This window comes from Dendrobates tinctorius, unplaced genomic scaffold, assembly GCF_039654945.1.
Source record: "Dendrobates tinctorius isolate UK_male_01 unplaced genomic scaffold, ASM3965494v1 ptg000021l, whole genome shotgun sequence".
Classification (NCBI taxonomy): Eukaryota; Metazoa; Chordata; class Amphibia; order Anura; family Dendrobatidae; genus Dendrobates; species Dendrobates tinctorius.
Window position 1 is genome coordinate 3,886,665 of NW_027361689.1, and position 23,683 is coordinate 3,910,347.

Here is a 23,683-nt window from a genome sequence, read left to right on the forward strand (position 1 = left end):
AGCATTCAGCTATTAAACATCCAGATATGATGTTATTCTTAGAATTATGGACACAACTAATGGTCTCCTATTAGAACAGCAGCAGTAAAAGCATTTATCGCTTTCTTGGGACTGAATAAAAGACCTTTTATTTTCAATATAAATGGCAGGAAACATTGACATCATTGAGGGAGGAATCCAGCAATGCTTAAGATATTGGCGCACCCTCCAAAAATTGGAAACAGGTACAATGTCCATTCAGAGTGGAATACAATTATGCTGCAAGGAATATGTACAATGGTTCATAATGTTATTGCATATCTTCTTTTCTACTGTATTTGATACATAATTGTCAATGATCAGCTGATATTTGTCCAGTTCTCATGTTTTTGTCATTCTTCAAAGACGGTTATCACATGAATGTTATTTTCCCCTGTAATTGGAGAAATAAATAATGTCTGTTAGATAAGAAAACTGAAAAGTAAGAAATAAAATTTTAAATTTTTATGCATCTTAAAGAGAATCCCTCAGCATGATTTTGTAATGTAAAGTAAAAACATGGCTGTAATGGTGCTGTAATTCTGATTACACTGATACCTCTGGTGAAGAAATCTGCTTTGTGGATCTTCTATAATCACCATTTGAATTCTCTACTGATTCGATTTCGGTGCACAGGGGCCGGACTGTGCACTGGGTCTTCTCTTCCCTTTCTGTGATTTCCCGGCCCCTCCTTTGCCTCCGTTTTTTTACTGACAGGTCACTGCTGAGATTTCAAACAGAGGGACAGGTTATTCAAAGGCAGTAGGCAGGTGATGATGCTGGGAAATCACAGACAGGGAGGAGGAGACCCAGTGCACAGTTCGTCCCCTGTGCACCTAAATCTAATTAGCAGAAAACTTCAAATGATGATTTGAGAAGAACCACAATGTGGATTTCTTCACTATAGGTCTTTACGTTACAAAATCATGCTGACAGGTGTCGTTAAGAGACATATTCTTAAAATAGATGCTGTGTGTAAAAAAGCAGCCAACTTTGAAATAATATTTTCTGCCAATTCGGAAAAAAAATTGTTGCCCTTTTGACCAGCTAGGCTAGGCAATTTGTTTTGTCTGCATTTCTTAGAAATCATACAGTTACTTAGAGATAAACTTTTCTATAGGCAGCATTGCTCCAAAACTATATCAAAACAAGGCTCCTCTGACTTATATTTGGGCAGCATACCAACAACATACAATTTTCCACTGTAGACAATACGATTCAACATAAGTTGTCCTTACCCTATAAATCTAGTATAAAGGATAAGGGTCTGGAGTCAATTAACAATTTACGGTATACAATTACACATATACAGGTGCTTCTCAATAAATTAGAATATCATCAAAAAGTTAATGTCATTACAAACAGAGTGATCTATAGCAATTGGTTATTTCTGTTAATGTTGATGATTATGGCTTACAGCCAATGAAAACCCAAAAGTCATTATCTCAATAAATTAGAAAAAGAATAATTAACAAAAAACATGTGCAAAGGCTTCCTAAGCGTTTAAAAAGGTCTCTGAGTCTGTTTCAGTAGGCTCCACAATCATGGGGAAGACTGCTGACTTCACAGATGTCCAGAAGGCAGTCACTGACACACTCCACAAGGAGGGTAAGCCACAAGTTGAGAGGAAGTAAAAAGTGTGTAGAAAAAGGTGCACAAGCAACTGGGATAATGGCAGCCTTGAAAGGATTGTTAAAAAAAAGGCCATTCAAAAATTTGTGAGATATTCACAAGGAGTGGACTGCTGCTGGAGTCATTGCTTCACGAGCCACCACACACAGATGTATCCAGGACATGGGCTACAAGTGTCGCATTCTTTGTGTCAAGCCACTCCAATAGACAGTGCAAGAAGCATCTTACCTGGGCCAAGGAGAAAAAGAACCGGACTGTTGCACAGTGGCCCAAGGAGTTGTTTTCAGATTAAAGAAATTTTGCATTTCATTTGGAAATCAAGGTCCCAGAGTCTGGAGGAAGAGTGGAGAGGCCACAATCCAAGCTGCTTGAGGTCTAGTGTGAAGTTTCCACAATCAGTGATGGTTTGGGGAGCCATGTCATCTGCTGGTGTAGGTCCACTGTGTTTTATCAAGACCAAAGTCAGTGCAGCCATCTACCAGGAAATTTTAGAGCACTTCATGCTTTCCTCTGCCGGCAAGCTTTTTGGAGATGGAAATTTCATTCTCCAGCAGGACTTGGCACCAGTCCACACTGCCAAAATTACCAATACCTGGTTTACAAACAACAGTATCACTGTGCTTGATTGGCCAGCAAACTCGCCTGACCTTAATCCCATAGAGAATCTATGGGGTATTGTCAAGAGGAAGATGAGAGACACCGGACCCAACAATGCAGACAAGCTGAATGCTGCTATCAAAGCAACCTGGGCTTCCATAACACCTCAGCAGTGCCACAGGCTGATCGCCTCCATATCACGCCGCATTGATGCAGTAATTGATGCAAAAGGAGCCCCGACCAAGTACTGATTGCATTTACTGAATATACATTTGAGTAGGCCAACATTTTGGATTTTAAAATCATTTTTCAAGCTGGTGTTATAAAGTATTCTAATTTACTGAGATAACGACTTTTAGGTTTTCATTGGCTGTAAGCCACAATCATCAACATTAACAGAAATAAACACTTGAAATAGATCACTCTGTTTGTAATGATTCTACATAATATATGAGATTCACTTTTTGAATTAAAGAACTGAAATAAATTAACTTTTTGATGATATTCCAATTTATTGAGAAGCAATTGTATGTCAAGCCTATATACAGCAGGTGAAATAAATATTGAACACATCACCAATTTTCTAAGTAAATATATTTTTTAAGGTGCTATTGACATGAAACTCTCACCAGATGTCAGTAACAACCCATTCAATCCACACCAGCAAAGAAATAAAACCATAGATGTCCCTAAATTAAGTAATGTGTAATGATGAGAAATGACACAGGGAAAAAGTATTGAACACATGAAGAAAGACAGCACAAAAAAGCGCGGAATGTCATTACACCACTAGAAATCTATCAGTAATTACAAAGCATTTCTGTCATTTAATGAAAAATAATATCAGCTGGTTCAACTGATGGTCTATAAAAAGGTGTCTAAGGCTACTTTCACACATCAGTTTTTTGCCGTCAGGCATGATCCGGCTTTTTTTAGAAAAAACGGATCCGGCATAAATTTTGGAGAACTGTAGAAACGGATCCGTTTTTTTTGCTGGATCCGTCTCTGTTCCTGGAGGCTGGCCAATTGGATCTGAGCATGCGCAGACTTAAAAAAACCGGATCCGGTTGCTGGATCCGTCTTTTTCTGGATCCGGCGCATTCCGGCGCCCATAGACTTTCATTGTAGCAAAAAGCTGGAAGCGCCGGATCCGGCGCTTCTGGCTTTTTCGCCGGAGACAAGAAACGTTACAGTAGACGTTTTTTCAAGACGCCGGAATGAGACAAGTTGCCGGATCCGGCAAAAAACGGATGAAACGCAATGCCATCCGGCACGATCCGGCGCTAATGCAAGTCAATGGGGAAAAACCGGATCCGGCATTGCATTTTGCCGGATCCGTTTTTTCCAAAAAAAGCCGGATCGCGCCTGAAGGCAAAAAACTGATGTGTGAAAGAGGCCTTATTACCAAGGTGCCACATAATAGTCTTCTCATAATGGGTAAAACCAGTTAACTCTCTCAAGACCTTCACAACTTCATTGTTGCAAAAACTACTGATGGCATTGGTTACAGAAGAATTTCTGAACTACTGAAGGTTCCAGTGAGCCCTGTTGGTGCCATAATCCTGAAATGGAAAGAACATCATTTCACCATAAACCAGCCACTACCAGGTGCTCCCCGCAAGATTTTCAGACAGAGGAGTAAAAATAATGATCAGAACAGTTGTCCAAGAGCCAAGGACCACCTGTGGAGAGTTAAAGAAAGAACTGAAAGAATAAGTAATGTGCTAAACTTCCATGGCCTGTATACACCACTCAAGACTCCATTGCTGAATAAAAAGCGTGTTCACATTTAGGCCAAAAAGCACTGCACATTACCTCAAGAACACCATACCAACAGTAAGGTTTCCAGGTGTGTGGGGCTGTTTGTCAGCATATGGCACTGGCAACCTTCATATAATAGAAGGAAAGATGCGTGAACATATGTATCAAGACATTCTTGGAAAAACATTTGCTGCCATCTACTAGGATCATGCAGATTAAACTAGAGTGGACATTCCAGCAAGGCAACCAAATTCAATAGAAAATCCTGAATCCAATAGAAAATTTATGGAAGGAACTAAAGCTCAGCGTTCATAGAAGGAGCCCAAGAAACCTTCAAGAATTGATGAGTGTTTGTGTGAAGTAATGGGCCAAAATCACACCTGAGCAATGCATGCGACTAGTTTCTCCATACAGGAGGCGTCTTGAGGATGTCATCACCAGCAAAGGCTTTTGTACGAAGCATTAATTGCATTTCAGTAAGCGTATTCAATTCTTTTTCCATATCATTTCTTATTATTACACATAACTTAAGTTATAGACATCCTTGGGTATTTATTTGCCTGTCTGGACTGGATGACCTGTGGTGAGAATTTCTTGTTTATTGCACCTATCGAAATATTATTACTTAGAAAATTGGTGATGTGTTCAATACTTATTTCACCCGCTGTATTGGTCACAAACAGATACTGTATATGATTTGTTAACATGACCGCCGACATGATATACGATTGACACAGTGTACCCCGGCGATCTTTGCTATTTGTATATTTGTATAGTGCTGCCTTTCTCAAACAAATTGAGTGAACTACTTTGGCTGTGTTAAAGGAGATATATTTCTCTGCAAGCTCTATACATTATCGATTGGATACCATAGACCTGATGAGACTCGTGTACGTACATTGAAAATCCTTGTCAAAATGGCCGTGTAATCCTTTTTTAAAGTTTACACTCAATGTCCACCCACCCTGCCAGCTTGACAGCTCCTCAGTGTCCTTCCTCCCTGCTGCTGAGATTTCACACTGCTCAGTACAAACTGAAGCTGTCAATCAGGCTGGAAATCTGGAAAATGAATACCTTTGATCTCTTGTAGGATGGAGGAAAGTGTTTAACCAACAGGGATGGGGGTGACCCACTTCTTGCCGCAGACAGACACGAGACTGAGACAGAGTTTGTACTCATCAGGTTCGTTTTTATTGGCCGTCCTTCTGACAACCACCACAGCTCATCACAGCAGTTTCACACTTCTCTGTGTGGAGGCTCGGGTACCTTCACTTCCTTTGTCACTATAATCGTGGCGTCCTCTGTGGCTCTTTTCACTGTGGCTGCCCTAGGAACATCCTCCACAGCGCTTCACCAATCTGAGTACACAGACCGTCTTCATCTGTGGCTACTGTCCTCTGGGCCACCCCCCGTGACTGCCTCAACCGTCAGTCCTCTCTGGAGCCTTTCTACTGTCTCTATTTCCGCAGCAGAACTTCCTCTCTAGTGTGCTCCCCTCACTGACTGGACTTTCCAGAACCTTCCCCCAGTCTTTTATACTCCCAGTCCTGGTAGCTCTGCCCACTATCACCTGACAGTTTATCTGACCAATGGCAGTTATTCAGCCCCACTCATGCACTCTCAACTGCCCTCTAATGGTCAAACTATAATACGGCACCCTTTCTCTTTATCTCAGCGCTTTCACACCTACACTCTCTATCCCTCTGCCTCTCACTACAGGCAGATCTGTCCGTCAGTCCAACTTCCCTACAATCTCTCACTTTTTGGCTCCTGTTATGGGCTAACCTTGTGAGGTAGATCCTCTAAGCTCAGGTCCAGGAGAACACATAGATTGTGGACGTTGATGCGGCAGGCAGGTAAGGTGTGCAAGAAACAAGGACTAAGCACTGGAGGCCGCAGGCAGAAAGGACACTGGAAAGCAGGTATGGAGCAGGTACTGAAAGCACTGGAGGCCACAGGGAGATAGGACACAGGAAAACTAAGGGTCTTAATACCGAGACATCGGTGTGTGTCTTGGTGGGCCTTACTGTTTATAGGTCTAGGCAGGTGGTCACATGGGAGTACCTTGGACCACTTTCAAAACCAAGCATGGAGCACAGCAGAGAGCAGCGGGCATAGAAGAAGGTGAGGAATCCCTGCCGAGCTGGGGCAGGTGCAGAACAGCTGGACTGAAAGAATTCCCATTTTTCTAACTGGATTATACAGCCATTTTCTCATGGATTTTCAAAGTAAGTACACCAGCTTCATTAGGTTCCATAGCTCTGCTTAATAATCTATGCAGTTATTATTGTGAAATCTGCATCTTGATTCATTATCCCTGAATATAGGCTCAGTGTAAATAAAACAAGAAGTGTGAACAGGGAAATACCCCTAATAAAATAAAAAGAGACAAAAAGTAATTTCATTTTTTTTGATAAACAGCATTCAATATAAAGAAAGATATAAAAAAAAAATGTGAGTAGTCTAGCAAAAACGTGAGGCAGGTAAACCATCCGATGGATATAATCTCTAAGGTTTCTGGTCATATTAATTATAAAAATCAACACCAGTAGCTGAGGTTGGAAAAACATTGAAATCCTAGAATTCCTCTCAGTTTTTACTCAGCATTTGCCCTTTTCCATTCAGAATACTCTCACAGTTCCAGTGACATACTTAATGTTCACTTGCATGTGTCAGGCCTGCAGACGTGTGCTTCGCAGCAGCAGGCGCCATTTTTACACAGTGGTACATTACAGTTCACCGGGGAGATGCTACTCATTCTCACTATAAAACTGTCATGTACTTTTATATAAGAGACTCGTAAAAAGAAACCTACACAAGACAGGAAAAGCAGGAGAATGAAGAAGTTTATAGAGCACATGGGTCAGGAGCCATGAAGGCAATTAGTATGACTTCAGGTTTATGACACTAAGTAAGGATGCAGCACCAGATTCACCATCCTGGAGCATGTGATGGCATTGCTCTCATTGTTTTCTATCTAGCAAACTGTACATTTTATAAGACATTACACACTCTGACGATCTGAGATTTATCAAATTAAAATGTTTGTTCTTTTGTAGAAATAGCATTATTCCTCTACATAACTGTGGTATTCAGGGTAGGGTGTCTGGGGCCTAAAAGGGAAATGGACTTTAGGGTCCACCCTACAGCTATGTATCTATACCTGTTATAGTGGAGCGTCAACTGTAAAACACAGGAGGCTCCTGGTATCTACTGTTCGCCACCATAACTGGGATGTACAATTACAGAACTTTGGATTAAAGGGTTCTTTGATGAAAACAAGTTATCACCGATCCACTCAATAGGTAGGTGATTACTTATTGATCCGTGAGTTCCAATCATTTGAAAATTTGAATGGGAAACTTTTCTCCCTGACAGGGAACTTTAATCCCCATTTTAAAATGGACCGCACCTCCGTTCATCCTTTTTGGGGGCTTCCAGAAAAAGCCAATTGCAGCCCCTTAGTGAATGAATGGATCAGTGGTCGAGTGTCATGGTATGCCTAGGTTACTTTAGGCTGAAACCCCGGGGCCCCTGCGGTGTCCCTCAGACTAGGGAAAACCCTGTCTGTCCCTCAACCCAGGGTTTACACTGAAGGTGTGCCTGCCTGGGCCTCCACCCTGTCCCTGTCTCCTGTCCAGCCCTAAGCTGAACCCACCACCCTCCACCCAGTGAGGGGACCAGACACCAGACCCCACAAGTACGTATGGACAGGGGTAAAAGAAACACAACACCGTTAATACACCAGGAAATACAATAATGTGCAAGGGCAACCAAATATATATATATAACAGATAGGAGAAAGAACAACTGAGAGATATACTGCACCAGATATCAGACGCTCCAAAACCACCACTGCTGACCGGTATTGCTAGCACTAGGCAAAAGCTATAGTCGGCGACGCCCATAGTCAGGAAGGACTATTTAAAGACCAAGGGCGTGGCCAAGCCCTCAGCCAGCATGACAACCTGGTTAACCCTATCCCGACTGGAACAGAATACCCAACAAAGTCCCTGAGCATACTGTAGTGGAATAGGGTATTACCGCTGTCTGCCGGACACCCTGGTGTGAACAGTGTCCGACATGACATCGAGTCGTACACGCCCAATACTAATACTCAATACTAATGTGTATGAAAGTTGCACATTCAGCAGATCATTGCTGGTCCCAACAGTTGGACCCCCCACCAATCAATAACTTATAATTTATCGTTTAGCCACATTCACGTGTTCAGTGTTTGGTCAGTATTTTACATCAGTAATTGTAAGCCAAAACCGGGAGAGGAACAATCAGAAGAAAAGTATGATAGAAACACGTCACCACTTCAGTATTTGGTCAGTATTTTGCCTCAGTATTTGTAAGCCAAAACCAGGAGTGGGTGATAAATACAGAACGTGTAAACGTGGCCTCGGGAAGGGTGATTTTCACCATAGAACACCTGTAAGTACATATTTGCTACTGTGTAATAGTCACAGGAAAGGGGGGAGTTAAAGGTCCAAATATTTAATCTTTATTCGAAATAAAGAATCTTCCCCTTATGCAACGCAATCCACTATACCAAAACCAAAATTACCACGTGCAAGGAAAAAATACCGCCACAAAGTGACAAACTATATATTATCACCACACAGTGACCAAATAATACCACATACAAGAAATAAATACCACCACACCATGAATAATAGCACATAGAGGTGTTCAATATCTTCACACCATGACCATATCACATATTACCACCACATAGTGATAAAATGATACCAAATACAGGGGATAAATATCATCACACCACGACCAGATCACCACATATTACCACCACATAATGACTGAAAAATGCCACATACAAGAGAGAAACACCACCACACCATGACCAGATCACATGTGACCACACAGAAACCAAATAATACCACACACAAGGGATAAATACCACCACATCATGACCACACCACATGTGCAGTTTACTGACAGCCAATGAGTGGGCAGTGGGTGGTGCTGGTCACTGGAGCTTGGTGGAGCTTCACACATACACTGCACCAAATCTGCTGCTTTGTCACAGAACAGATTACATCAGTGACTGCCATTCCCTGTGCAGACTAGAAGCTGCAGACCCCCATCACTGGCCATCACACAGTCTATTCTCACTGCTGCCAGCAGCCGAGCCCCATCACTGCCAGCAGCCTGGGACAGTGAGGGAAGGAATCACTGATAATTAGTGAGTTATGTATTGTAATTATGGAGTGGCCCAGAATACAGGACGATTTTCCCTCCTCACTAGAGTTTCACTTTCTATAGATCACTGTTCAATGTGTGTCTGGGGGAGGAGCAGCTGAGTGGTTCTGCTCTCTGCACTGAGGCTGCTAGAGGGGGAGGATTTGTTACTGTGTGAGGAGGGCTTGTTCATGTGGACGTGGAGGGCCTGTTGCTATGGAGGGTGGGGTTGTTGCTATAGAGGGCAAGTTTTTAGTAGAGTAGAAAGAAACGACCAGTTCTCATTTCAATGCCAGAACACACCACCCCTTGGACGTTCTGCTCAGAAGCAAGAGAGTGATATCTAGAAAACCCTGCAAACTGGAGACAGAAGGTAAATTACTTATTGTCACCATTCTGCAGCCCAGATATGCACTGAGATTATGTGAAAAGCCCGGACAACCCCTTTAAGTTCAGGGTGCCGGCCCATTTTTAGGGTTTTGTGTGAATAGATGTCCATTTTGCCTTTTTTATGTTGTTCCAATGCACACATAGGAAATAAACATGTATAACAAAACATGTGGAATTGCAATCATTTCCTGGGAGAAATACTTCATTTTTCTGGAACAAATTCAAGGGTGCCATATGAACGAATTGCGCCATCTTTGTCATTCGAAAGGATTTGGGAAAAATGAACCTGCACGCTGTTAAACGCTGTAATGAAGCTCAGATGTTAGTAAAACCTGCGCTCACTGGAGCTTGCTGAGTTACACAGCTGTTCACATGGCAGCTGTCGAGGCCATTTGATATCATTTCTTTCATCAGGCAAATTACCGGTTCCTCACTTAGCATGTGTCATTGAGAAGGACTGATACTGGTAGATCAGGTAGGGTTTAATGACCTCCATTCCCACCAACAGATGTGTTAAATTATAAACCTATAGATAATATGTGACAAACCTGATATGTGTGAAAAATTCTCAGTAACTCATAAAGGAAACATCCTATAGTAAAATGCACGTCTTCCTGACGCTGCTTAGACACGGAACCATTTCCTGCCAGTGACAGAGTAAGGACACCGGTGGAATAGTGTGCAAATCCTACAGATACAATTACAATGCGAGTCTCCTCTTCATGTGAGACCTAGCATGACTGTAACCATTTGCTATTTCCCAGTAAATGAAGAGATATGACCTTCGGGACTGGTAAGTTGATTGCATTTACATGCTTCAAGGTACTCTCCTTTTTTTATCGGCAGTGTTAAATTAAAAAGGTGAAATGGCAGCCATGAGCAATGACTTTTGGCACCGTGCTTTATTATAGCTCAGATTATATTTTGGTGTCATATTTAGTTGATCATTTTCAGTTGGAAATTGTAATAGGAAAAACCATTCAGTCGCTCTTCGAGAGAGGACCGTGTAGGAAAATATTATTACATGTGTTTAGCGGGTGGTGAGAACTTTTTAAAATATTGCACCCTATATAGTTGTCATTTTTTGACAAAATGCATTGTTTGATGCATAACCTGGGTTTACATACAGTATATTGTCTTTTCTATAATGTTCTACACAAACCATGTATTTATAACACTTGTCAGCTTCCGAGCAGATTTCGGTGGATCACTGGAGATCCCAGCAGTAGACACCCTGTAATCACCCTGTAATTTGCATCCAAGGAACATGCTGTGCTGCTTTTAGCATAATGACACTGTTCTCCTGAATATCCTGCAGAAACTATACTAGTATTTTTTATTTTTTTTAGTATATTTTTTATAAGTATAAAAAACACCACCTAAAAAAAAAATGTAAGTAAATCTATATTTAGCCCTACAAATCACAGTCATTAAATGAAAGGTTAAATTGAAAAAGCAAATCTAAATTAAAAATATGGTAACTACATTTTTCCATTACATTTAAATAGAAAATTAAGCAAATTGTTTTAATTGAAAATTATTTACTGTTTTGAGGCTACAGCTCTTTGCAGACCTATATGACTCCATGCTCACAATGGAGCAGAATATACAGGCTATCTAACACAACCTATGTATATGTATATATATATATATATATAATATATATATACTAAGATAAAAAGATATATGCGGAAAGAATATAAAAAATACATGTTTTTATTGAGAGAAAATTAAAAAAAAGTATATCTAAAAATTCAAGTAGTAAACAGGGACAACCTCCAAAAAGCGGGGCACATATCTTGAACATAAAGAGCCAATATATTCACCATTTAGAGTAGATCAAATCAATATACAGGCAATAATTAATAGTAAAGTGCCACTGCTACATGTACTGTATAAGGTAATGCATGACATCTCATCAAAGAATAATCGTCACTCTGAGTAAATAGCTAAGGCAAAATACAGCATGACTGTGGAATATATGCACATGAATTCAGTTATACATCATAAAGTGCAAGTGTTATTTATAAAGCCTCAGCAAACTACTCAGAATGAGTGATTAAGCCAAATAACAGTGGTATTAAAATATAGAGAGAATATTACAGCTGTATATTGTAAATATACAGCCATAGACTATAAATCGTATCATATAATATACAGTACAGACCAAAAGTTTGGACACACCATCTCATTCAAAGAGTTTTCTTTCTTTTCATGACTATGAAAATTATAGATTCTAACAGTCATTAGGACCTACAGCTGTGTATCTGTAATAACGTGCAGGAAAGATAAATGTCACCACGAAGCAGGCAGACCAACAGTAAAAGGGGAGGTTTATTTACAGGAGATAATACTGGTAAAACATACAGTATAACAGAGAAAATAATGTGATAGGGTTATTTCAACAGAAGGAGAAATATACGGGGTTAAAACGGTGGAAAAAGATATTCTCTGATGAGGCAAACTTATCAGTTCTCAGGGACCTTGATTGGAGAGGTTCTCTGGTCCAATGTTGGCACCGAGGCACCAGCGGTGCTTGATGTCCTCTGTTTCTGGGGTCCTTGAAATAGTCCAGCTGTAGCATGGGGGGTTTACGCGGGGGTCCAAGGAGTAGGAAGATGGCGCTATCCCCCTGTGCTCAAGGTCCTTGCCTCTGCTACGATCGCGGTGCTCTCCCACCAGGGTCAGGGACTCTGCTTCAAACAGTCTCTCTCTGCAGGTCAGTGTCTCGTTACTGAACGCCCCTTGATCACAGGGGAGCGTCTCAGCATATGTTCCGGTCTCTCTGCTAGGGAGCGTCTTATCGGAGTATGTGGTCTGTCTGTGGGGCAGGGTCTCCTCAAGGAGGGGAGTCAACAGCCTTCCTAGCGGTGCAGTTGACAGGCTTCACGTACTCACTGCACACAGCCTGTGTCCGCGGTATCTCAGTCTCCAGCCGCTGCACCCGTCTGCTCTCTGCTCCTGCGTCAGCGTCCTCCCAATTCTCTCTGCGCTGCTCTGATGAAAGCGTGCACCATTCTCCCGCTCCCAGTCCTGACCTCTTCCTGTTCCTGGTGGCAGTCCAGTCCCCTAAAGCATCCCCCGGGGAACCTAGTGCCCTGCTCGATGGTTCTGGGCACGGAGGCAGGAAGGCAACTCCCCCTTGGCTCCTTCGGTGCTTCACCCTCTTACATATCCACCAGTCTTCTGCACAACACAACTGATGGTCGCAACCCCATTTATAAGGCAAGAAATCCCACTTACTAAACCTGACAGGGCACACCTGTGAAGTGAAAACCATTTCCGGTGACTACCTCTTGAAGCTCATCAAGAGAATGCCAAGAGTGTGCAAAGCAGTAATCAAAGCAAAAGGTGGCTACTTTGAAGAACCTAGAATATAAGACATACAGTATTTTCAGTTGTTTCACACTTTTTTGTTAATTATATAATTCCACATGTGTTAATTCATAGTTTTGACGCCTTCAGAGTGAATCTACAATTTTCATAGTCATGAAAATAAAGAAAACTCTTTTAATGAGAAGGTGTGTCCAAACTTTTGGTCTGTACTGTATATATCCTGTAAAGTGCAAGTGCTATTCATAGATCTCAGTATACCCCACAGACAGAATTATTCAGCCAAACACCAATAGAGTAAATATATTGTAAAAAGTATTACCTAAGTAGGTTACTATTGGCTAATACTGGGGCTCCACAACATGTGTCCCTTCCACCCTGATGCCGTTTCACCTTCCTTTTTCCAAGGGAACCCTTTTTTCTGAGGTTGTCCCTGTGTATTACTTGAATTTTTATACATAATTTTTAATTTGCTCTCAATAAAAAATATGTATTTTTATATTCTTTCCAGATATATCTCTTCTTATCTTAGAATTATATATATATATATATATATATATATATATATGCACACAGTACCTAGGTTGTATTAATTATACCCTAGTGACTATATTAAGGACAAGCTTACAGACTATCCATCTGTTTCAGAACCTTCTCCAGAAGTGGACTGACAGTTAAAAGACTTTTATAGCATTTGATGTGATGTCGTTATTTTTTATTTTTACCAGATGTTTTATATATATTTATATGTAAAAAACTGCTTTTTTTCCATTGCAACTGGGGCTTCCATAGTAGTCCTGGTTACAAGAGAAAAAAGTAGTCTGCCGTGCCACAATCCCAGGCTGAGCTGATCAACATCTGTTAAAGGGGGCTTTACACATAGCGATATCACTAGCAATATCGCTAAAGCGTCACCGATTTTGTGACGCGGCAGCGATATTGCTAGCGATATCGCTACATGCGATACTTACCTCCGACCAGCTCCCCCACTGGCTATCGCTGATCACACGAGATCGGCCTGATCCATTTCTCGTCGTCAGCTTCCTGCTAGGCTTCCTGCTGGCGCCGACGAGCGAGCCATGGACGCAGGCGGAAGACGGACACCTTCGCCTAGTCTGAAAGGTAAGTGCGACCGCCAACCGCTGCTGCATAGCTAGTGAGATCTGCCTGTTTGGCAGCTGACTAGCGACAATTTAGCGATGCACCAATGATCCTGACCGGGTCATATCGTGGTCGGGATTGCTGGTGCATCGCTGAATGTAAAGGGGCCTTTACTGTAGGGCCCAGAAGATCTGCTATGCTGGCCAGACATATAATCACCAGGTTCTGCACAAGCATCAGCAAATGATGTAGACATGGTGTCATGGGGATACCACAGCAGAAAGGGGCCAGAAGATCGCGGCGTCTGGTTTCACAAACTCTTGCACTGGTTGGAAGTACTTCACTATCTTATTAAACCATGCAGGTTTTTTTCCCTGCTGGCAGTAAAAGGGTTAATCTGTTCAGTTGAAGCTCCTGTAGCTTTCCTACCTGGATTGTCTCAGTTGTTTAGTGTTAGTCACCACCCTATGCTATAAATGCTCATCTTTGGAACTTAGGAATTGCAAGTGTTAGTTCTTACTGCTTGGTTATGAGTTGGAGGTAAAGTTCGTGGCTGGAGTTGGCATCTGGAGATTTCTTCAGGAGTTTGTTGCTTGGAATTTTGTTTGGGTGCACATCCCTTTGCGCTCCAAAAGTTGAATGGTTCTCCTTCCCTTCCGAGACCTGCCATGCACCCAAAGACTTGCTTTCCACTACATATGGAGTATCGTTGTACTCAGGAGAAACTTGTAAGGTCCATTTTTTCCTTTTATTCTTTCGAAAATGCAAAATTTGTTGTTAAAGCAATATTTGTGTGGGTGAAAAGTAAAATAATCATTTTTTTCCTTACACGTTGCTTTAATTCCAGTGAAGCCCGTAAAGGATAGCTAAATTTCTTGAATGTGGTTTTGAGGCATTTGATGGGAGTAGTTTTTTAAAATTATGTTACTATTGGGTATTTTCTGTAAAAAAAATGCCCTTTAAAAAGTCCCGTCAAATGGGATGTGTTTCCTAAAAAAGTGGCTTTGTAAATTTTGTTGGAAAACTGAGAAATTGCTGATAAACTTTTAACACTTCCAACGTCCTAACAAAAAAAATACATTTCAAAAATGATGCTGATGTGAAGTAGACATGTGGGAAGTGTTATTCATTAACTATGTTGTCTGATATAACTATCTGGTTTAGGGACATAAAAATTCAAAGTTTGAAAATTGCAAAGTTATCTATTTTCTTTCAAATTTCTGATATTTTTTATAAATAAATACAAATCATGAAGTACAGTATGTCACAAGAAAACAGTCTTAGAAGAACTGGGCTTTGTTGAAGCGATCCAGAAATGTTACTGTCATGATCCCAGTGCAGGTTTTGACCTGCACGTCAGGGGTTAATGTCTTGAGCCCAGTGGAGGCTTTGACCTGCACGCCTGGGTTTAATTATTGTGGCCTCTCTTTGGTTCAGGGAGAGCTTCTTATAGCCCTGAGAAACTCCAATCCCTGTCAGTTATACTTTTGCCTTTGGCCAAGTGTGTTGACCCCTGTGTGCCTGTGCCTATTCGTTGTCTTCTAGCTTGCTTATATGGTTCTGACCCGGTTCTGTCCCCGTTGTGAGTTTGCCTGTTGATTCTGTACTGCGCTACCCTCTCTGTGTATGACTCCTTGACTGTGACCTGACTTTTCTTTGCTCGCCTTTCTTGTACTTTGCAGCTATCTCCGTGTATGACTCATTGGTTATGTCCTGACTCCCCGTTCTGTCTATCCTCTGGTTTTGTCATGCTATCTCGTGCTTTGACCCCAGCCTGTCTATGCCCATTGATAACTTTGTCCCGTAGTTACCTTGCTAGGAGTTTTCCTGCAACTCCTAGCTCTCTGAGGTCTAGGCCACGCCCCCAACACGTGCTTTAGGTCCTGCTGGTCTGAAGCATGCACTTTCTCTGCTGCTGCCAGCTCCGCAGGTATCGCTGAGCACAGTTTGTCTTACTCAGGACACGCGTACTGGTTCAGTGAGCAAGTGCAGTGCGGTGTGCCTGACAGTTACCTCATAAAATGACCCTGGTCAGAATTGAAAAAAAAATGGCTCCGTAAGGCCAGATGAAAACAGACTTGGGAGTGAAAGGGTTAAAGAGAGTTGAACAGCACAGCCCTGTTCATTGTGTAGTGGTTACTGCAGGTCTGTGGCCATTAGGAAGCTCCATTAATTGATTACACCCAACTGGCATGGTAGATAATCACTGCTGATTGGTGGGGGTACCAGGTGTCCATCCCACAGTGATCCAATATTCATGACCTATTCCAAGGATTAGTCATTAATATTATATGCAATGACCAAACTTTCTTTAAAAAGTATCCTAATGTTAGATATTTACAGTTCTTAAGCAGTTTTTTGTGGTTCCAAGGTCACCATCTCCAAGCAAATAATATTCTCTCCCTTCTTTCCCCCTTACTCACTATAGATATGTAAGGGTGTGACAGGGGCTGTCATATGTCTCTCCCTGTCTAAACAGTGTTTGCACCAAGTGTATGGTTTTATTGTATTTTTGTGACTGTATTAATTGTATTTGTACATATACTGGTAGGCGACCGGTTTATGCAGCGTTATGTGACTACCCTATTTATTACATTGATGTCTGGACCGTACAATGTAAGCACTTTTTACCATTTACCTTTCGTGTCTACTTTATTTCCTCATAGATTGTAAGCTTGCGAGGGCCCTCGCTCCTCTTGGTATCTGAGTTATTGTTATTCTGTAATGTCTTTATTGTTTATGCAAATACCTTATAAAATGTAAAGTGCTGCGGAATATGTCGGTGACATACAGTTGGTGAAATAAGTATTTGATCCCTTGCTGATTTTGTAAGTTTGACCACTGATAAAGACATGAACAGTCTATAATTTAAAGGGTAGGCTAATTTTAACATTAAGTGATAGAATATCAAAAATAAAATCCAATAAATCACATTATATAAATTATATAAATGCATTTGCATTTTGCCATGAGAAATAAGTATTTGATCCCCTAACAACCATTAAGAGTTTTGGCTCCTACAGACCAGGTAGATGCTCCTAATCAACTTGTTACCTGCATTAAAGATAGTTGTCTTACATAGTCACCTTTATAAAAAAAAACTCCTGTCCACAGACTCAATTAATCAGTCAGACTCTAACCTCTACAACATGGGCAAGACCAAAGAGCTTTATAAGGATGTCAGGGACAAGATCATAGACCTGTACAAAGCTGGACTGGGCTACAGAAACATAAGTAAGACGCTGGGTTAGAAGGAGACAACTGTTGGTGCAATAGTAAGAAAATGGAAGAAATACAAAATGACTGTCATTCGACATCGATCTGGGGCACCATGGAAAATCACACCTCCTGGGGTATCCTTGATCATGAGAAAGGTGAAAGATCAGCCTAAAATACATGGGGGAACTTGTTAATGATCTCAAGACAGCTGGGACCATAGTCACCAAGAAAACCATTGGTAACACATTACGCCATAAAGGTTTAAAATCCTGCAGTGCCCGCAAGATCCCCGTGCTCAAGAAAGCACATGTGCAGGCCCGTATAAAGTTTGCCAATAAACACCTAGATGATTCTGCAAGTGATTGGGAGAAGGTTCTGTGGTTAGATGAGACAAAAATTGAGGTCTTTGGCATTAACTCAACTCGCCGTGTTTGGAAGAAGAGAATACCATCCCCACTGTCAAGCATGGAGATGGAAATATTTTGTTTTCAGGGTGTTTCTCTGATAATGGCACAGGACTACTTCACCGCATCAATGGGAGAATGAATGGAGCCACTTACCGCAAAATCCTGAGTGACAACCTCCTTCCCTAAACCAGGACAATAAAAATGGTTCATGGCTGAGTTTTCCAGCGTGATATTGACCCAAAACATACAGCCAAGGCAACAAAGGAGTTCCTCAAAAATAAGCACATTAAGGCCTAACCAGTCACCATACCTTAGTCCCATAGAAAACTTATGGAGGGAGTTGAAGCTCCAAGTTGCCAAGCGACAGCCTCAAAATCTTAATGAATTAGAGATGATCTGCAAAGAGGAGTGAACCAAAATTCCTCCTGACATGTGCACAAACCTCATCATCGACTACAAAATACGTCTGACTGCTGCGCTTGCCAACAAGGGTTTTGCCACCAAGTATTAAGTCTTGTTTGCCAGAGGGATTAAATACTTAATTCTCATTGCAAAATGCAAATAAATTTATATAATTTATACGATGTGATTTTCTGGATTTTATTTTTGATATTCTATCTCTCAATGTTAAAATCAGCCTACCCTTAAAATTCCAGACTGTTCATGTCTTTGTCAGTGGGCAACCTTACAAAATTAGCAAGGGATCAAATACTTATTTCCCCCACTGTAGAAATGAAAAAATTATTATTATTATTATTATTATTATTATTATTATTATTAAGTACACGGATTTCTACGCTCATATTCAATACTATATAATTCGAGCTGTTTTCATTGTTTTGTTGTCATTTTTTTCATCATTTACATATCATTAAAAGGGCTGTCCAATGCTTTATATTGATGTCCTATCCTTAGGATGGTTTATCAACATCAGATTGGTGGGGGTGCGACACCCCGCAACCCTGGTGACTGGTTGTTCTCGGATTTGCTCAGTTGCGGAGCGGAACTACACAGCTCCATCAACTCTATAATGGTGGCAGCACAGTTCTGCAAATTTACACCTATTCAAGTGAATAGAGGTGGATTTGCAGTACACTACTGCTGCTATTATACAGTTGACGGAGCTGTGTAAGTTGCGCTCTGCAATTGAAAACATCTGTTTTCCACCGGCACTGAGAACAACAGATCAGCAAGGGTGCCACGTGTTGCACCCCCATCACGCTGATATTGATGACCTATCCAAACAATAGGCCATCAATATGAAGTACTGGACAACTCTTTCAACATGTCTATCAATCCTGTGATTTCCAGAATTCCACAAGTTTTGCTTTTTAGGTTGAAATTTCAATATTGAGAATTGGTATTTGAGGCACCTAGGCATGCATACTACTTGTAATATCAAAATGGTAAGATATTTTTTAATAAATGGTGTCAGGGATCTATTTTTTATGCTGAGCGTGGCCAAGCATGATGTAAAAAAAATAGAAATACAGCATACACAATCCCTCTGTTAGGTTCTTACTGAACCCATGTCCTCTATTTTTCTATTTGCTTCCTTTTCAGTGGTCATATGACCACTGTAACCAATCACTTGGCACAGTGGTCGTGTGCTGACCTACGTGGAGACCGGTTGGGAGACCTGGGAGCCACAAGGAGAAAATTGGTAGAAAACACTAAATGAATGAGGAGTATTTTTTAATATTTACACCCTTGCTTGGCTGCATTTTAACATAAAATGGTTGGACAGCCCCTTTAAGAATATTTGCATCAATTAGAATATTATAATAATCATCTTTATAGTATTTGTGTATTTTACTTTCCACTTGATTTTCCCATTCGGCTTTAGTTTGATTTGTAATTTGCCTGACTAAAGATAAGTAGTTGATGTATTTAATTTTAACTTATTTTGTGGCTTTATTTTGGTTTGTTAAAAAAAAAAAGTGAAAAATTTCTGGTACAGTCAATGCAGCGTATATATAGGAGGACACGCTATAAAAAGTACCACTTGTCCATCGGTCGGGTCTGATAAATTAGTTTAGTCTTTACAGAGCGTTAATTTGATAAAGTAAAACGTTTTAAAGATTCAGAATCTGGGATAAATTCATCTTCCGAAGAGTGAATGCCACTCAAGGTAAATATCAAGGCCAAACAAGGCTGTGTGTGCACTGTGATATGAGCAGGGAAATGAAAGGAATATTGGATAAATGGAAAAGAAATGAGTTTCATATTGTAATAATGAAATCTATGAATTAAAAGGCAGATCATTTTATCTTTTGTAATTTTTCCTTGCTGTTGATTTAGTTGAAAACTCTTCTTCATTCTTTTTCTCTCAAACTTTGGAGGCTTTCATCTTCAGAACTTTCACTAATTTATACTGATATTATTCATAAGAACTACAATAACTTGATAAAAACAAAATCCTATTGCAGACACGCGGAGACATTTTCATACATATACAGTGGGGAAAAAAAGTATTTAGTCAGTCAGCAATAGTGTAAGTTCCACCACTTAAAAAGATGAGAGGCGTCTGTAATTTACATCATAGGTAGACCTCAACTATGGGAGACAAACTGAGAAAAAAAAATCCAGAAAATCACATTGTCTGTTTTTTTTTTTCATTTTAATTGCATATTATGGTGGAAAATAAGTATTTGGTCAGAAACAAAATTTCATCTCAATACTTTGTGATATATCCTTTGTTGGCAATGACAGAGGTCAAACGTTTTCTGTAAGTCTTCACAAGGTTGCCACACACTGTTGTTGGTATGTTGGCCCATTCCTCCATGCAGATCTCCTCTAGAGCAGTGATGTTTTTGGCTTTTCGCTTGGCAACACGGACTTTCAACTCCCTCCAAAGGTTTTCTATAGGGTTGAGATCTGGAGACTGGCTAGGCCACTCCAGGACCTTGAAATGCTTCTTACGAAGCCACTCCTTCGTTGCCCTGGCGGTGTGCTTTGGATCATTGTCATGTTGAAAGACCCAGCCACGTTTCATCTTCAATGCCCTTGCTGATGGAAGGAGGTTTGCACTCAAAATCTCACGATACATGGCCCCATTCATTCTTTCATGTACCCGGATCAGTCGTCCTGGCCCCTTTGCAGAGAAACAGCCCCAAAGCATGATGTTTCCACCACCATGCTTTACAGTAGGTATGGTGTTTGATGGATGCAACTCAGTATTCTTTTTCCTCCAAACACGACAAGTTGTGTTTCTACCAAACAGTTCCAGTTTGGTTTCATCAGACCATAGGACATTCTCCCAAAACTCCTCTGGATCATCCAAATGCTCTCTAGCAAACTTCAGACGGGCCCGGACATGTACAGGCTTAAGCAGTGGGACACGTCTGGCACTGCAGGATCTGAGTCCATGGTGGCGTAGTGTGTTACTTATGGTAGGCCTTGTTACATTGGTCCCAGCTCTCTGCAGTTCATTCACTAGGTCCCCCCGCGTGGTTCTGGGATTTTTGCTCACCGTTCTTGTGATCATTCTGACCCCACGGGGTGGGATTTTGCGTGGAGCACCAGATCGAGGGAGATTATCAGTGGTCTTGTATGTCTTCCATTTTCTAATTATTGCTCCCACAGTTGATTTCTTCACTCCAAGCTGGTTGGCTATTGCAGATTCAGTCTTCCCAGCCTGGTGCAGGGCTACAATTTTGTTTCTGGTGTCCTTTGACAGCTCTTTGGTCTTCACCATAGTGGAGTTTGGAGTCAGACTGTTTGAGGGTGTGCACAGGTGTCTTTTTATACTGATAACAAGTTTAAACAGGTGCCATTACTACAGGTAATGAGTGGAGGAAAGAGGAGACTCTTAAAGAAGAAGTTACAGGTCTGTGAGAGCCAGAAATCTTGATTGCTTGTTTCTGACCAAATACTTATTTTCCACCATAATATGCAAATAAAATGAAAAAAAAACAGACAATGTGATTTTCTGGATTTTTTTTTCTCAGTTTGTCTCCCATAGTTGAGGTCTACCTATGATGTAAATTACAGACGCCTCTCATCTTTTTAAGTGGTGGAACTTGCACTATTGCTGACTGACTAAATACTTTTTTTCCCCACTGTATATATATATGTGTATATATATATATATATATATATATATATATATATATAATTTAAAGGACCATACAATCAAATTGATACAGTGCTATACAAAGTGCAAGGGCTAGTGGCAGAAAAATTCCTTGAATTCATAAATCTGTCACAAGAATGTGAAGTAAAAATGCTAGTTCCCTATAACGGGCCTATGTGAACAGAGCAGCAATCAGTTGATTGTCGCATCTTTTATGTGACCTAAACAAAATAATTGCTTTAGCAATCTTTCATAAATTATGCTTTGGCTTGTATAACGAGACCTTTAAATAAGTGTGTATTGGAACTTTAAAAGGCAGGACATCTGGCCCTATAAGTGCTGATTAAAATGTCGATACAAAGATGCGGAGCGCCCTCACTCACCAGGGCTGTGGGGTACTCGGTACCGGGCCGGTTGATCTTCTCAACGGGGGTTTATCATGGCAGCAGTGACCCGGTCCGTGGCCCTGGGGCTCCATTACAAAAGGGGTTGTTTCAGTGTGCTTATGATGGTGAAAGTTTATAAGTGATTCGTGACGCCACCTGTGGTGTTCAGCAAGGAAGATGTTAAGCCGACGCTGCAGACAGATCCTCTGAGACAGATGGTGTAGTGCAGCAATGATGTTATAGCCCTCCACAGGCAAGGCTGTAGTCCCAGGGCAGTGTAGGTGAGGTGACACTTAGGTGGTGTAGTGTTGAGCGCAAGGGATGTAGCGGTGCTGAACGGGTTGGCGCAGGAATAAGTGGAGGACACCAGGGCATGTAGTTCCAAAGCTTTACTCACAGTCTGTTGCAGGTACAGGTGCCCGCATCCGTGCCATGTCCTCCGGGTCAGGAGCTCAGTCAACCTCCATGCAAGATGAAGTACTCCATTCCAACACTCCGCCAACATATGTGCCTTTTCTGAATGTCTCCCTTTTAGCGCCTTTTAGTGAGGTACTCACAGTACTAAGTTACACTGGAGTTCCTCCTGTCAGATGTTCCTAAGAATCCTACTTGTATGGCAGACAGCTGTAGCCTATTTCGAGGACTCCTTCTACCGGCTCACTATCGTTGCTGTTGTGGCCCCAAGTCTTGTGTGGGAATAAAGTGGTGACAAATTCTATTCCTCCGGTGTCTGCTGCAGGACCATTAGTATCCATACAACCTCGGGGACCGGTCCCCGGCCTTGTGCTTAGAACTTGGGAAGGGTTTTTCTCTAACCCTGGTCCTTGTTCTCTTATTTTCCTCACGTTCCGTACTAATCCTTTCCTTCTTATGGAGAGTCAGGCTTTCTTTCAATGCTCCTTTCTTGTGCCAGCGGACCCAGATCACTGAGGTCGACTGCAGCACTTCCTTCCTCCGTCCCACACAGGGGATCTCCTTTCACAGACTGACCTCATCAGACTCCTGTGACAAACTCTCTCAATCCTATCCTCTTCCCGCTCTTTTTGTGCAAACTAAACTCAGCTCCACCCACCTCCCAGCACGCTTCATGTCCCAAGCAGGGAGCCACCAAGGGGTGCTATGCTACACTCCAAGCAGGTAGCCGCCGAAGGTGCCTCAACACACCACCTTGTGGTATGGGGTGCAGGTGTTGTAGTGTGGTCAGGTGTCTCCACCTTACCTGGATGGTGGGGTACCACACCTCAGGAGGAGGTGCAGTACCTCTGTGGCGACTGAACCCTCAGGGGCACCACAGATGCCCTACTCCACCTTGTAGACTTCTCCCATTGCCAACATCAGCACCTAATTCAGCGTATAAGATGATTTTCAGGGGAAAAGAACTGCCAGCTCTCTGTGTGACAATACACACTGCCAGCCAATCAGAGGCTGGCAACTGATTTCGACGCGAGCCCTTCTCGGGCTGTGCATGGCAGTGACGTCATGCACCATGCTAGGCAAGTCAAAGTAAGTTGACAATTCCTGCTCCGACAATAGAAGAGCATTGTGGGAGAGGAGGAAGG